Raw genomic sequence first — 15418 nt, forward strand, 5'->3', positions numbered from 1 at the left:
CGTATCGTTGGTGTACATCACATTCAAATTGGTGCAGCCATAGGACTGAACGGCGAACTCAAAGGGGAACTCCTTGCTGAAGTCCATATCTAGCAGGCTCACCCCTCGGATCGCCATTGGAGTCTCTTCGAGTGAACGAGTGTGAAGGCGGCGACGGCAGTTCATTTTTCAGCTCTTGGGGAACTGGATTCAACAGTAAGTTGAGTGTGTATAGGCGACTGTTGGGGAACGTAGTAATCTCAAAATTTTCCTACACACACGCAAGATCATGGTGATGCATAGCAATGAGAGAGGAGACTGTTGTCTACGTACCCTCGTAGACCGAAAGCGGAAGCGTTAGCACACCGCGGTTGATGTAGTCATACGTCTTCACGGCCCGACCGATCAAGCACCAAAACTACGGCACCTCCGAGTTCTAGCACACGTTTAGCTCGATGACGATCTCCGGACTCCGATCCAACAGAACGTCGGGGAAGAGTTCCGTCAGCACGATGGCGTCGTGACGATCTTGATGTTCTACTGTCGCAGGGCTTCGCCTAAGCACCGCTACAATATTATCGAGGATTATGGTGGAAGGGGGCACCGCACACGGCTAAGAGATCAATGATCAATTATTGTGTCTTTGGGGTGCCCCCCTGCACCCGTATATAAAGGAGCAAGGGAGGAGGAGGCCGGCCCTAGGAGGGTGCGCGCCAAGTGTGGAGTCCTACTAGGACTCCCTAGTCCTAGTAGGATTCCACCTCCCATATGGAATAGGAAAAGAGGAAGGGAAAAGGACAAGGAAGGAAGTGGGCGCCCCCTTCCCTAGTCCAGTTCGGACCAGACCAAGGGGAGGGGTGCGGCCACCCTTGAGGCCCTTTTCCTTCTTTCCCGTATGGCCCAATAAGGCCCAATATGTATTCCCGTAACTCTCCGGTACTCTGAAAAATACCCGAATCACTCGGAACCTTTCCGATGTCCGAATATAGTCGTCCAATATATCGATCTTTACGTCTCGACCATTTTGAGACTCCTCGTCATGTCCCCGATCTCATCCGGGACTCTGAACTCCTTCGGTACATAAAAACTCATAAACTCATAATATAACTATCATCGAAATCTTAAGCGTGCGAACCCTACGGGTTCAAGAACAATGTAGACATGACCGAGACACGTCTCCGGTCAATAATCAATAGCGGAACCTGGATGCTCATATTGGCTCCCACATATTCTACGAAGATCTTTATCGGTCAGATCGCATAACAACATACGTTGTTCCCTTTGTCATCGGTATGTTACTTGCCCGAGATTTGATCATCGGTATCTCAATACCTAGTTCAATCTCGTTACCGGCAAGTCTCTTTACTCGTTCCTTAATACATCATCCTGCAACTAACTCATTAGTTGCAATGCTTGCAAGGCTTAAGTGATGTGCATTACCGAGAGGGCCCAGAGATACCTCTTCGACAATCGAAGTGACAAATCCTAATCTCGAAATACGCCAACCCAACAAGTACCTTCGGAGACACCTATAGAGCACCTTTATAATCACCCAGTTACGTTGTGACGTTTGGTGGCACACAAAGTGTTCCTCCGGTAAATGGGAGTTGCATAATCTCATAGTCATAGGAACATGTATAAGTCATGAAGAAAGCAATAGCAACAAACTAAACGATCAAGTGCTATGCTAACGGAATGGGTCAAGTCAATCACATCATTCTCCTAATGATGTGATCCCGTTAATCAAATGACAACTCTTGTCTATGGTCAGGAAACATAACCATTTTTGATCAATGAGCTAGTCAAGTAGAGGCATACTAGTGACACTCTGTTTGTCTATGTATTCACGCATGTATTATGTTTCCGGTTAATACAATTCTAGCATGAATAATAAACATTTATCATGATATAAGGAAATAAATAATAGCTTTATTATTGCCTCTAGGGCATATTTCCTTCAGTCTCCCACTTGCACTAGAGTCAATAATCTAGTTCACATCGCCATGTGATTTAACATCAATAGTTTACATCACCATGTGATTAACACCCATAGTTCACATCGACATGTGACCAACACCCAAAGGGTTTACTAGAGTCAATAATCTAGTTCACATCGCTATGTGATTAACACCCAAAGAGTACTGAGGTGTGATCATGTTTTGCTTGTGAGAGAAGTTTAGTCAACGGGCCTACCACATTCAGATCCGTAAGTATTTTGCAAATTTCTATGTCAACAATGCTCTGCATGGGGCTATTCTAGCTAATTGCTCCCACTTTCAATATGTATCCAGATTGAGACTTAGAGTCATCTGGATCAGTGTCAAAACTTGCATCGACATAACCCTTTATGATGAACCTTTTGTCACCTCCATAATCGAGAAACATATCCTTATTCCACTAAGGATAATTTTGACCAATGTCCAATGATCTACTCCTAGATCACTATTGTACTCCCTTGCCAAACTCAGGGCAGGGTATACAATAGGTCTGGTACACAGCATGGCATACTTTATAGAACCTATGGCTAAGGCATAGGGAATGACTTTCATTCTCTCTCTATCTTCTGTCGTGCTCGTGTTTTAAGTCTTACTCAACTTCACACCTTGTAACACAAGCAAGAACTTCTTCTTTGACTGTTCCATTTTGAACTACTTCAAAATCTTGTCAAGGTATGTACTCATTGAAAAACTTATCAAGCATCTTGATCTATCTCTATAGATCTTGATGCTCAATATGTAAGCAGCTTCACCGAGGTCTTTCTTTGAAAAACTCCTTTCAAATACTCCTTTATGCTTTGCAGAATAATTCTACATTATCTCCGATCAACAATATGTCTTTCACATATACTTATCAGAAATGTTGTAGTGCTCCCACTCACTTTCTTGTAAACACAGGCTTCACCGCAAGTCTGTATAAAACTATATGCTTTGATCAACTTATCAAAGCGTATATTCCAACTCCGAGATGCTTGCACCAGTCCATAGATGGATCGCTGGAGCTTGCATATTTTGTTAGTACCTTTAGGATTGACAAAACCTTCCTATTGCATCATATACAACTCTTCTTTAATAAATCCATTAAGGAATGCAGTTTTGTTTATACATTTGCCAGATTTCATAAAATGCGGCAATTGGTAACATGATTCGGACAGACTTAAGCATAAATACGAGTGAGAAACTCTCATCGTAGTCAACACCTTGAACTTGTCGAAAAACTTTTTGCGACAATTCTAGCTTTGTAGATAGTAACACTACTATCAGCGTCCGTCTTCTTCTTGAAGATCCATTTAATCTCAATGGCTCACCGATCATTGGGCAAGTCAATCAAAGTCCATACTTTGTTCTCATACATGGATCTCATCTCAGATTTCATGGTCTCAAGCCATTTCGCGGAATCTGGGCTCATCATCGCTTCCTCATAGTTCGTAGGCTCGTCATGGTCAAGTAACATGACCTCCAGAACAGGATTACCGTACCACTCTAGTGCGGATCTCACTCTGGTTTACCTACGAGGTTCGGGAGTAACTTGATCTGAAGTTACATGATCATCATCATTAGCTTCCTCACTAATCGGGGTAGTAGTCACAGGAACAGATTTCTGTGATGAACTACTTTCCAATAAGGGAGCAGGTACAGTTACCTCATCAAGTTCTACTTTCCTCCCACTCACTTCTTTCGAGAGAAACTCCTTCTCTAGAAAGGATCCATTCTCAGCAATGAATAACTTGCCTTCGGATCTGTGATAGAAGGTGTACCCAACATTTTCTTTTGGGTATCCTATGAAGATTTACTTCTCCGATTTGGGTTCGAGCTTATCATGTTGAAACTTTTTTCACATAAGCATTGCAGTCCCAAACTTTAAGAAACGACAGCTTAGGTTTCTCGCCAAACCACAGTTCATACGGTGTCGTCTCAACGGATTTAGATGGTGCCCTTTTTAACGTGAATGTAGTTGTCTCTAATGCATAACCCCAAAATGACAGTGGTAGATCGGTAAGAGAAATCATAGATCGCACTATATCTAATAAAGTACGGTTATGACGTTCAGACACACCATTACACTGTGGTGTTCCAGGTGGCGTGAGTAGTGAAACTATTTCACATTTTTTTAACTGAAGGCCAAACTCGTAACTCAAATATTTTACTTCTGCGACCATATCGTAGAAACTTTTATTTTTGTTACGATGATTCTCCACATCACTCTGAAATTCTTTGAACTTTTCAAATATTTCAGACTTGTGTTTCATCAAGTAGATATACTCATATCTGCTCAAATCATCTGTGAAGATCAGAAAATAATGATACCTGCCACGAGCCTCAATATTCATCGGACCACATACATCAGTATGTATGATTTCCAACAAATCTGTTGCCCGCTCCATTGTTCCGGAGAACGGAGTCTTAGTCATCTTGCCCATGAGGCATGGTTCGCAAGCATCAACTGATTCATAATCAAGTGATTCCAAAAACCCATCAGCATGGATTTTCTTCATGCGCTTTACACCAATATGACCTAAATGGCAGTGCCACAAATAAGTTGCACTGTCATTATTAACTTTGCATCTTTCGCTTCAATATTATGAATATGTGTATCACCACGATCGAGATCCAACAAACCATTTTCATTGGGTGTATGACCATAGAAGGTTTTATTCATGTAAACAGAACAACAATTATTCTCTAACTTACATGAATAACTGTATTGCAATAAACATGATCCAATCATATTTATGCTCAATGCAAACACCAAATAACACTTATTTAGGTTCAACACTAATCCCGAAAGTATAGGGAGTGTGCGATGATGATCATATCAATCTTGGAACCACTTCCAACACACATAGTCACTTTACCCTTAACTAGTCTCTATTCATTCTGCAACTCCCGTTTCGAGTTACTACTCTTAGCAACTGAGCTAGTATCAAATACTGAGGGGTTGCTATAAACACTAGTAAAGTACACATCAATAACATGTATATCAAATATACCTATGTTCACTTTGCCATCCTTCTTATCCGCCAATTACTTGGGGTAGTTCCACTTCCAGTGACCAGTCCCTTTGTAGTAGAAGCACTCGGTTTTAGGCTTAGGTCCAGACTTGGGTTTTTCACTTGAGCAGCAACTTGCTTGCCGTTCTTCTTGAAGTTCCCCTTTCTTCCCTTTGTTCCTATACTTGAAACTAGTGGTTTTGTTTACCATCAACACTTGATGCTTTTCTTGATTTCTACCTTCGTTGATTTCAGCATCACGAAGAGCTTGGAATCGTTTCCGTTATCCCTTGCATATTATAGTTCATCACGAAGTTCTACTAACTTGGTGATGGTGACTAGAGAATCCTGTCAATCACTATTTTATCTGGAAGATTAACTCCCACTTGATTCAAGCGATTGTAGTACCCAGACAATCTGAGCACATGCTCACTGCTTGAGCTATTCTCCTCCATCTTTTAGCTATAGAACTTGTTGGAGACTTCATATCTCTCAACTCGGGTATTTGCTTGAAATACTAACTTCAACTCCTGGAACATCTCATATGGTCCATGATGTTCAAAACATCTTTGAAGTCCCGATTCTAAGCCGTTTAAGCATGGTGCACTAAACTATCAAGTAGTCATCATATTGAGCTAGCCAAATGTTCATAACATCTGCATCTGCTCCTGCAATAGGTTTGTCACCTAGCGGTGCATCAAAGACATAATTCTTCTATGCAGCAATGACGATAAACCTCAGATCATGGATCCAATCCGCATCATTGCTACTAACATCTTTCAACTTAGTTTTCTCTAGGAACATATCAAAAATAAAACAGGGGAGCTAAACGCGAGCTATTGATCTACAACATAGATATGCTAATACTACCAGGACTAAGTTCATGATAAATTAAAGTTCAATTAATCATATTACTTAAGAACTCCCACTTAGATAGACATCCCTCTAATCCTCTAAGTGATCACGTGATCCAAATCAACTAAACCATGTCAGATCATCACGTGAGATGGAGTAGTTTCAATGGTGAACATCACTATGTTGATCATATCTACTATATGATTCACACTCGACCTTTTGGTCTCCGTGTTCCGAGGCCATATCTGTTATATGCTAGGCTCGTCAAGTTTAACCTGAGTATTCCGCGTGTGCAACTGTTTTGCACCCGTTGTATTTGAAAGTAGAGCCTATCACACCCGATCATCACGTGGTGTCTCAGCACGAAGAACTTTCGCAACGGTGCATACTCAGGGAGAACACTTATACTTTGATAATTTTAGTGAGGGATCATCTTATAATGCTACCGTCAATCAAAGCAAGATAAGATGCATAAAAGATAAACATCATATGCAATCAATATAAGTGATATGATATGGCCATCATCATCTTGTACTTGTGATCTCCATCTCCGAAGTACCGTCATGATCACCATCGTCACCGGCGTGACACCTTGATCTCCATCGTAGCATCATTGTCGTCTCGCCAATCTTATGCTTCCACGACTATCGCTACCGCTTAGTGATAAAGTAAAGCATTACAGCGCGATTGCATTGCATACAATAAAGCGACAACCATATGGCTCCTGCCAGTTGCCGATAACTCGGTTACAAAACATGATCATCTCATACAATAAAATTTAGCATCATGTCTTGACCATATCACATCACAACATGCCCTGCAAAAACAAGTTAGACGTCCTCTACTTTGTTGTTGCAAGTTTTATGTGGCTGCTACAGGCTTAGCAAGAACCGTTCTTACCTACGCATCAAAACCACAATGATAGTTTGTCAAGTTGGTGTTGTTTTAACCTTCACAAGGATCGGGCGTAGCCACACTTGGTTCAACTAAAGTTGGAGAAACTGACACCCACCAGCCACCTGTGTGCAAAGCACGTCGGTAGAACCAGTCTCGCGTAAGCGTACGCGTAATGTCGGTCCAGGCCGCTTCATCCAACAATACCGCCGAACCAAAGTATGACATGCTAGTAAGCAGTATGACTTATATCGCCCACAACTCACTTGTGTTCTACTCGTGCATAACATCAACGCATAAAACCTAGGCTTGGATGCCACTGTTGGGGAACGTAGTAATTTCAAAATTTTCCTACGCACACGCAAGATCATGGTGATGCATAGCAACGAGAGAGGAGAGTGTTGTCTACGTACCCTCGTAGACCGAAAGTGGAAACGTTAGCACAATGCGGTTGATGTAGTCGTACGTTTTTACGGCTCGACCGATCAAGCACCGAAACTACGGCACCTCCGAGTTCTAGCACACGTTCAGCTCAATGACGATCCCCGGACTCTGATCCAGCAGAATGTCGGGGAAGAGTTCCGTCAGCACGACGGCGTGGTAACGATCTTGATGTTCTACTGTCGCAGAGCTTTGCCTAAGCACCGCTACAATATTATCAAGGATTATGGTGGAAGGGGGCACCGCACACGGCTAAGAGATCAATGATCAATTTTGTGTCTTTGGGGTGCCCCCCTGCACCCGTATATAAAGGAGCAAGGGAGGAGGAGGCCGGCCCTAGGAGGGGGCGCACCAAGTGTGGAGTCCTACTAGGACTCCCTAGTCCTAGTAGGATTCCACCTCCCATATGGAATATGAAAAGAGGAAGGGAAAAGGAGAAGGAAGGAAGGGGCGCCCCCTTCCCTAGTCCAATTCGGACCAGACCAAGGGGAGGGGTGTGGCCACCCTTGAGGCCCTTTTCCTTCTTTCCCTTATGGCCCAATAAGGCCCAATACATATTGCCGTAACTCTCCGGTACTTCGAAAAATACCCAAATCACTCAGAACCTTTCCGATGTCCGAATATTGTCGTCCAATATATCGATCTTTACGTCTCGACCATTTCGAGACTCCTCGTCATGTCCCCGATCTCATCCGGGACTCCAAACTCCTTCGGTACATAAAAACTCATGAACTCATAATATAACTGTCATCGAAACCTTAGGCGTGCGGACCCTACGGGTTCGAGAACAATGTAGACATGACCGAGACACGTCTCCGGTCAATAACCAATAGCGGAACCTGGATGCTCATATTGGCTCCCACATATTCTATGAAGATCTTTATCGGTCAGACCGCATAACAACATACGTTGTTCCCTTTGTCATCGGTATGTTACTTGCCCGAGATTCGATTGTCGGTATCTCAATACCTAGTTCAATATCGTTACCGGCAAGTCTCTTTACTCGTTCCGTAATACATCATCCTGCAACTAACTCATTAGTTGCAATGCTTGCAAGGCTTAAGTGATGTGCATTACCGAGAGGGCCCAGAGATACCTCTCCGACAATCGGAGTGACAAATCCTAATCTCAAAATACGCCAACCCAACAAGTACCTTCGGAGACACCTATAGAGCACCTTTATAATCACCCAGTTACGTTGTGACGTTTGGTGGCACACATGGTGTTCCTCCGGTAAATGGGAGTTGCATAATCTCATAGTCATAGGAACATGTATAAGTCATGAAGAAAGCAATAGCAACAAACTAAACGATCAAGTGCTATGCTAATGGAATGGGTCAAGTCAATCACATCATTCTCCTAATGATGTGATCCCGTTAATCAAATGAAAACTCATGTCTATGGTTAGGAAACATAACCATTTTTGATCAACGAGCTAGTCAAGTAGAGGCATACTAGTGACACTCTGTTTGTCTATGTATTCACACATGTATTATGTTTCCAGTTAATACAATTCTAGCATGAATAATAAACATTTATCATGATATAAGGAAATAAATGATAGCTTTATTATTTCCTCTAGGGCATATTTCCTTCAGCGACAACAGTTACTACCCCTCCCTCGTTCGCTGCACGCCCGGCAGAAGATGCACCCTCGGCCACACGTCGGTTCACGAGCGGGTCTGTATTGGTACTGTAATAACATGAGTTAGTGGTCACCTTACTTAAATTTAATTAGCTTTAATATAAATTTATACTTAAAACAAGCAATGCATTCACTCGTTCTGTCAGTGCCACATGATCAACATGCACAACAATTAGAATTATTATTCTCAGGACGCACACGATCAGCACATTTGTCGCACTTTCACAAAGATAATACTACCAAGTTTGAACGGTTTGTTATGGTTGTTGTCCTCTGCATCATCATGCTGTGTTTCCCAGCTTGCAAGATTCAGAACCAACAAATAAGATCCAAATAATAAGTACAACAAAGATGCCTACACATCTCATTGATTCCCAGCTTGCAAGATTCAAATAATAAGTATAACAAAGATGCCTACACATCTCACTAATTCCCAGCTTGCAAGATTCAGAACCAACCCATTAGAGCCTTTTGATAAAGTGAATATCGGGATTAAATCCATCTTGGCTAGCCATGTCATACAATCGAAGAACTTGACGAATGCTCTTGACCATCACAACATCTGTACTTGAGTATTCCTGTTTGCACAGCACAAACAAGGAGACAAGAGAGCATGATTTCGCTTTAATAGCGGCCTCCTTGAACTCAACCTCCAGCTCTACTTGGATGAGGTCTGCATGGAGTTGCATGATTCAATTCATGCGCCTTTTTTTGCAGTTCACCTGAAATGAAGCAAAGATTGCATCATTCATCTAGCAAGAAGTACTTGCTCTTGTGAGCTGCCAAGTTCTTCTTTAGTAGTTGCACTAAAATTGAGGAACATTAAGGTTGGCTGTCCGGCTCATGTAAGGTGCAACTATAATTTTCTTATCCTTTTGTGCAGTTCCACTAAAATAAAGTGCCATTGTGGTGACAGTGACAACTCCTTCTTGCAAAGGCTAATAAAATGTTGCACGAGATTACCAGCAGAACTTGACGGAGATTTTGGAAACTCCAATCACCATTTTGTGCAGTTCCACAAAAATTGAGAGATGTTTCCCACGTGACATTTTAGTTGAACTGCACAAGACACTCATTCCAAAAAAGTTTTTTGTGCAGTTCACCAAAAGGTCACAATAGCAACAAGGTGAAATGGATATCCCTATCTGCATAAAAAGATAGAAAGTAAACAATTGTTGGTCAATAAGAATATATGAAACATATACAAAATGAAAAGAAGCATCTTAATTATGTTCATGGCAATCATGCAAGGACAGTAGAAATTTTAAAACGTCAGCAATGCTTCATGTTACCAGAAGCATTACGATCAACAATGAGATTCCTCAAATATGGGATTAATTTAATGGTGGCATTGCTTGTTTACCAGACATAGTAAATCAACAGCAGCTAAAGAGTTGGTTTAAGGGCATGGGACCGTGGGGACACCAGGACACTCAGCAGCGTAAAGGAGCAACTAACTTATCATACCGGGGAAAACATCAGGAGTGCCATTGTACTATGTGAGGGTAACAAATCTAATCCTGGAGACCTTGTACTATGTGAGGGCAGCAAATCTAATCCTGGAGACCTTTTACTATGTGAGGGCAGCAAATCTAATCCTGGAGACCTTTTACTATGTGAGGGCAGCAAATCTAATCCTGAGACCTTTTACTATGTGAGGGCAGCAAATCTAATCCTGGAGACCTTTTACTATGTGATGGCAGCAAATCTAATTCTGGACATACTCTGTTGACTTGTCCAGCAGCCGCCACTTTCTATCCTTTTTTCAACCAATAATAGATATGTTCCTTATCCAGTTTGTACTGTGTTTTCCCATTATTTCCCTTTTCAACCAAGAGACCGGTTGGGTACCCGGTCTCTACTACTTTCACCATATTATTTCCTATTTGAATCAAGTCCTAGATTCATGCTACAACTTTCCCTCTTTCTTCGTTGTTTGAACAAAGCCCTAGATTCGAATGCATGGAGTAGCTTTACCTCTAATAATACTAAAAATTTAGGTGGCTTTGGAAGAGCTGATGGGAGTAGAAAAAGATGCACATGCAGACATGTGGGGAGCTGGGGCGGTAGAGCAAGGCCGCTTTCGAAGAACTTATATCTGAGGGTCGTCGGGATGTCAGCGGCGGTAGGTCGGATCTGCGGACAATACGATGGGGAGGAAGAAGGGTCGGAGGACCTCCCGAGCCGGCCATGTGTCGGAGAGAACGGCAGGGGCAGAGGATCGGGCCCCTCCGGCAGGTTGGGTTTCCTCCCTCGGCGGCGATGACCGTGTGAACGATGCACCTTTTAGTCCTCTACACAAACCGACCGAAGGGATCGGCCGGATCTGTGACCAGCGGTGAGCAGAGAGAAAATGTCTCTACCGCTGTCTTGTTTATATCTGGGGAGGATGAGAGAATGAAGATAGCAACCCTAGTAAAGCAAGCGCTCAGGCCCCTGTGTCCATATATAGTGGAGTGATTATCTTTTTTTCTCTCCACAGCAAGTGTTTCAATTTGTGTATGTGGCATTAAAGAAAAGAAACTCTTTATTTAAGGTGACTACTATACGACTCCTACTTACTACTAGTAGTACTACAGTATTGTTCACTTGTGCTCCCCGCCCCTCCATTCATTGAACAACCCCATGGGTGAATAAACATACAGTAAGTACTGTATTTATATAGAACGAACAAGCTCGAACTATTTTCGCGTAGTTAAAAGTTGAGGGCAGGGCTTTTGCCGGGCAGTACACGCGGCAGTTTTCGGGTAGGCCCAGAAGACTATTTTAATTTTTTTAAACTTCGAGACGGCCACATCATGGAGCCGACCCCAACGATTTTAAGCTTACAGGCACGATACACGCTATCCTAGACTACCCTACACATGAAACTGCCTCACGAGCGTCCGGGCTGCGCTTGGCTATTCGCCTCTTCGGTAAGTCGAACAATGATGGAATACTACTGCACTAGAGGAGTACTACAGTACGCTTCTGGCCATCTGACACCGATTGAACTGCTGCATGTCCACTGCGTGCGGGAGGGAGAGTGTGTAGCGAAAGCTTCTCCTAGTCTTGCCAGCCACCACGCTCATGGGCGAGGGAGGGACGCTCCTACCTTTGCATGTATGACAGGTGGGCCCGACAGGTGTGTGGCCAACCTGTCATACAGCCAAAGGCAGGTGCAGTTAAGTCCGCAAGGGAGAGGATAATCAAACTTCTCGTTGATGTACGAGTTGACGCGACACATCAAAGCACTACACTCGATATATTTCAATAATTTGCGTGTGTGACTCCCAAATGCAGAGGTCGGGGGTCATCATCCTCCTTTTCGAGAAAAAACAGACGCGTGTGTGAGAGGACGAGTGCGTGTGTGCACCTCTTCTCTTCCTGTATAATGTACTACTAAACTCAGAGTATAAGTTTTTCTGGGTGGCAAGATGGTGCGTGCGAGAAGTCCCGAGAGATAGGTTTAATGCGTCTGAAAAAAGACTAGCCTAGAGCTCGCCATGCGGCTATTCCCGTCGAACGCCCCATTAACCATAAGATATGTATATGACGGTGCCAGTTATTGCACGTACACAACAGTACTCCCTCCTTTTCGGTTTATAGGGCTTAATTCAAAAATCTCACCAACCAAGATGGTGAGTGGTGGAATATGTTTTGTAGTTTGCAAAAGCACCTAATTAATGCTCTTGTTTTTCTAAAAAAATATGTTTATTAATGCATTAATTGCAATGCATGCATGCATAAAGTACATGCATTGGTCAATTTTCTCTTAATACTTGCATGCAATGATTTAATGCACCTTGGAATCTGAACATGTGTTGGGGAACAACCAAATTGAGCCTTATAAAATGGAAAAACTAAAATTTTAAGATAAGCCCTATAAAACTGGAAAGGAGGGAGTAGAAAAAGAAGTACTCCATTCGGGAATAGTGCCGCACTTCAAAACTAGAACCGTCAATAAATTTTGAGCTTGCGTCTCGTCACATTCCAAATTACTCCATGCTATATTGAATTGCAAACCTGTTCACACCGATCACAACCTAAACGGTTTCCCACTTAGGAGTGTATTAGTACTCGGTTATAAATACTAGTATGCCAAGATGACTGCACATTCCTCCTCAACTCCTCATCCACAAAAACAACCCAAGTCATTCAGCATCCTTCCCTTGCGTCTGCCATGGCCAGCGTGAGTTCTGGGTCAAGAGATTGCCACCAGGGAGAGGCGAGCATGGAAGCGGAAGCACGAGAGATGTCCCGCCTCGCTGCGAGAGCAGCCGACATCTCCCGTCGCGCGGAAGTAGCAGCACAGAGGTCCCACCGCGCCGCTGAAGCAGCACGGAGGTCCAGCCGCGTCGTCGATGTAGCAGACTAGTCCGGCCGCGCCGTGGAAGCAGCAGAGATGTCCCGCCGTGCCGCGGCGGCCTGGGAAAATTTCTTGCGGGCAGGCGACGACTGTTACAGGCGCATGCATGCGATCGTCCATAGCCAGATGGATCAGATCTCTGGCTGGGCGAGGTTGCAGGACGACATGAAAGCCTCGTTTGAACAGGCTACCGGCGTCATCCAGCAACTAAGGGAGGGCAATGAGAGGCTCCGGGCCGAGCGCGACCTGCCGAGGGAGAAGATCGCCTGAAGTGCAGACCAGCAGGAGGAGACCAGTGCCTTGTTGAAGAGGACCGGCGTCATCATCAAGAAACTTATGGACGAGAATGACATGCTCCGCAACGAGCGCCAAAGGCTGGTGGAGGAATCCGTGGATGTTCTGAAGCAGCGTCTTGAGGACATGAAAGAGCTCATCGCTGCTCGCTGCGGAGACTAGTTTCCTGGTTTCTTTTGATGTAATAATCGGTTTAGGATGTGGATTGTGTCGTCGGTTGTGAAATGTTGGGTTCTAGCGCGGATGTTTGGCCTTTGTTGGCCTCTTGGGATGTTGCGATTTCAATCTGGTAGCTTTTAGTCCTTCGTGTTAGGCTGGAGTTGTGTTGAACTTCTTGTGAATTGTGGTGCTTTTCAGTAATGAAAATCGGAAGGGGCAAGCCCTTCTTTGATCAAAAAAAAATTAATCGTCCTTATATATTCATCATTCTTGCTATAAGTCGCAGTAGATGCTATATAGGTCCGTCGGATCTTACATCAAGATCCATGCTTTCAGATTTTCTTTTTTCTCTCTCAAATCTCAGTCGAGTGATACATAGCCACGCCATTAAACAGAGGCTCGGGCGCCATTAATGGAGACCTTGGGATTGAGGTGGATGGCAGATGGAGGTCAAAGGGCTCTCCTCCCGATAAGCATGCGCAGGGGTCTGATCGCACGCCTCTCGTACTCAAATAGCTACCCTGCACGGCGCCTCCTAGCTAATAAAAAATTGGGACGCGTGGCGGCACGTAAATGGTACTAGTAAGTAGAATGCCCACAGTTTCAATAATACTTGTGTTTCTGATCGTAACGTGACAGCACTTGTTCCAAAATGACTTTGTTGATTGTTAATGTGTGCGCCTTCGCAAATCGGACTGCAAATTTACCACAGCATGTTGGTGCCATGTCATGGCACCAAGCCAAGTTTCATTATTTTCATGCGTGTTTTGGATTTATAGGAATTAAAAACTAAGTTTCTCAATGTTTCCAACCCAGCCACGACGCCCAGAATTTGAATTTCATTCCCATTTCTTGCATGGAACCTAGAAATTTACCCGAGGACACACATGTGGTTTTTCAACCAACTTTGGTGCACTGGAACATGTGCTTGTATTTCAAATTTGAATTATGCACACAAAGGTGACACGTTCCCTCCCAGAAGCACGAGCCTTCTTGAGAGAAGCTCCGATTTGCAAGAAGCTTATACCAAAATTTGTTCCTATTCGGCCAATTTTTTTTACCACGGCATGGTACTACCATGACATGACACCATGCCAAGTTTCATGATTTTAAAACCAAGTTTCTCAACGTTTTCGACCGAGCCACGATGCCCAGATGTTTGAATTTTATTCTCATTTTTTGCATTGGACCTACTCCCTCCTTCCATCTTTATAGGGCCTAATATGTTTTTCAAGACAGCCTTTGACTATTGACAAGATTAATAGCACATGAGATGTATACTATGAAACTTATATTATTGGAAGCTCCTTTGACATACAAAATTGAAGGTATGCTTTGTGTAAGTTGCATGTCATATATTATTGCTCTAACGTTTGGTCAAAGTTAGCCTCGAAAAACGCATTAGGACCTATATAGATGGAAGGAGGGAGTAGAAATTCACCCGAGGACACAAATGTTATTTTTCATCCAACTTTGGTGCACGGGAGCATGTGCTTGTAGATCAAATTTGAATTATTTACATTAAATGACCAAAAACTCAATTGATGTGTAAATAAGGCCAAATGAAGCCAGAATAATTCCAAAATTTAACAGGGCACTCATGTAGTTCTATGTTGCCTTTGTAAATAAACTCAAGGGGGACAACGTATATCGTTTCGCACTCAAAGGTGGCATGTTCCCTCTCAGAACCACGAGCCTTCTTGAGAGAAGCTTCGGTTTGGAAAAGCTTATGCCAAAATCTGTTCCTATTCGGCCAATTTTTTTACCACAACATGGTAGTACCATGACATGACATCCATGCCAAGTTTCATGATTT

This window comes from Triticum dicoccoides, chromosome 6A, assembly GCF_002162155.2.
Source record: "Triticum dicoccoides isolate Atlit2015 ecotype Zavitan chromosome 6A, WEW_v2.0, whole genome shotgun sequence".
NCBI lineage: Eukaryota > Viridiplantae > Streptophyta > Magnoliopsida > Poales > Poaceae > Triticum > Triticum dicoccoides.